The 2,085-nt window shown below is 40.8% G+C and overlaps 1 non-coding gene and 1 pseudogene across 1 annotated transcript; both read left to right on the forward strand.

The window, feature by feature from the left end:
* The first annotated feature begins 1,023 nt into the window (after window positions 1–1,023).
* On the forward strand, window positions 1,024–1,142 carry LOC132820538 (5S ribosomal RNA). The gene has a single exon (XR_009645204.1). It is a non-coding gene; the product is annotated as a 5S ribosomal RNA (ribosomal RNA).
* Window position 1,143: 1 nt separating this feature from the next.
* Window positions 1,144–1,252, forward strand: LOC132820550 (5S ribosomal RNA; annotated as a pseudogene).
* The last annotated feature ends 833 nt before the right edge of the window (window positions 1,253–2,085 follow it).

Raw genomic sequence — 2,085 nt, forward strand, 5'->3', positions numbered from 1 at the left:
AAAAATAGAACTGCCGTCAGGGAAATACATTTAAAGTAGCAAAGTAGGATAAGAATTTCCCATTGCAGCACACTAGCTTAGAATGTGCTTTGTACTTTGGCTCACAGTATGTGCAAATGACAAGGTCAGGGTGTGCTGCATTTTCTGGCCAAAGCATCAGTTTTGGTATGCTTTCCCTTATTGGTCAGAGCATTGAGTACAGGAGTTGGGAGGTCATGTTGCGGCTGTATAGGACATTGGTTAGGCCATTTTTGGAAACTGCATGCCATTCCGGTCTCCTTCCAATCAGAAGGATGTTGTGAAACTTGAAAGGGTTCAGAAAAGATTTACAAGAATGATGGCAGGGTTGGAGGATTTGAGCTTTAAGGAGAGGTTGAATAGGCTAGGGCTGTTTTCCCTGGAACGTCGGAGGCTGAGGGGTGACCTTATAGAGGTTTACAAAATTATGAGGGGCATGGATAGGATAAATAGATGAAGTCTTTTCCTTAGGGTGGGGAGCCTAGAACTAGAGGGCACAGGTTTAGGGTGAGAGGTGAAAGATACAAAAGGGATCTAAGGGGCAACTTTTTCATGCAGAGGGTGGTGCGTGTATGGAATGAGCTGCCAGAGGAAGTGGTGAAGGCTGGTACAATTACAACATTTAAAAGACATCTGGATGGGTATATGAATAGGAAGGGCTTGGATGGATATGGTCCAAGTGTTGGCAAAGGCGACTAGGTTACGTTGGGATATCTGATTGACATGGATGAGTTGGACCAAAGGGTCTGTTTCCATGCTGTACATCTCTATGCTCTAAGAGTCACTGAACTTGAAACGTTAACTCTACTTTTTCCCCACATATGCTGCCACACCTGCTGAGTTTCACCAGCAATTTGGTTTTTGTTTTAGATTTCCAGCATTGCATTTCTTTGTTTTATTTTAGCAATTAAATAGTGTACCTCTTTTAAAAGGGTAAAAAATGAGATCTGCAGATGCTGGAGATCACAGCTGAAAATGTGTTGCTGGTTAAAGCACAGCAGGCTAGGCAGCATCCATACTAGTCTGAAAACGCCTGATCTCGTCTGATCTCAGAAGCTAAGCAGACTCAGGCCTGGTTAGTACTTGGATGGGAGACCACCTGGGAATACCAGGTGCAGTAGGCTTGCCTACGGCCATACTAGTCTGAAAACATCTGATCTCGGAAGCTAAGCAGACTCAGGCCTGGTTAGTACTTGGATGGGAGACTGCCTGGGAATACCAGGTGCAGTAGGCTTTGAATTTCCTGTTTCTTGGATGCTGCCTTACCTCTTTTAAAAACATACGTCACATACTATGACCAAACCAAGTTATGTGTCAGCATGTTTGAGATTCCTGATACATCAGACACCATCTAGAATTAGATTTTAAATTCTTAACAAAATGTTTAACAGAAGTCAGATCACCCATTTGCACTAATGTTAAGTCATGGAAATTAAATTGATCTCCAGCATTCAGAATGAAGGAGAGATGAATGTTAAAGTTAAAAACACTGTTCACAAGATGTTTATGAGAACATCTGAAGGAATTTTGTAGAATTGAATTTGAATCTTTGGTTAGTGAAACTATTTTCATGTCAATGCTTTCCCTATTCACATAGCATTGCACCACAGGATACATCGAATCTGGTTAATGACTCTTATTAGAGACGGATGGAATGCTGAATCAACTCTATTAAAGTCATTCACTATTAAAGGCATTTCACAATATTTTGCTACTCTATGAGCCTCTTTGCATATCAGAGCGTTTTGCAGTGAAATAAAACATCAGAACAGCTTTGATGAAGTCATCAAACTCAAAACATGAATTCTGCTTTCTTTCTACAAATGCTGCCAGATGTGCTGAGTTTCACCAGCAATTTCTGCTTTTGTTTCAGATCTCGAGCATCCGCAATTCATTGACTTACTTGGTGTATAAAATGGTTTATCTCATGTTGCTTTTGGTTCCCTTCTCAATATTCATTTCCCAAAGGAAAACAGTCCCAAATTCTCCAATCTATCCACATAAATGGAATTATCCCTCAAACTACTCTCATCAATCGTGTTTGCATTATCTCTTGTGCCTTCACAT

This window comes from Hemiscyllium ocellatum, chromosome 11, assembly GCF_020745735.1.
Source record: "Hemiscyllium ocellatum isolate sHemOce1 chromosome 11, sHemOce1.pat.X.cur, whole genome shotgun sequence".
Taxonomy (NCBI): domain Eukaryota; kingdom Metazoa; phylum Chordata; class Chondrichthyes; order Orectolobiformes; family Hemiscylliidae; genus Hemiscyllium; species Hemiscyllium ocellatum.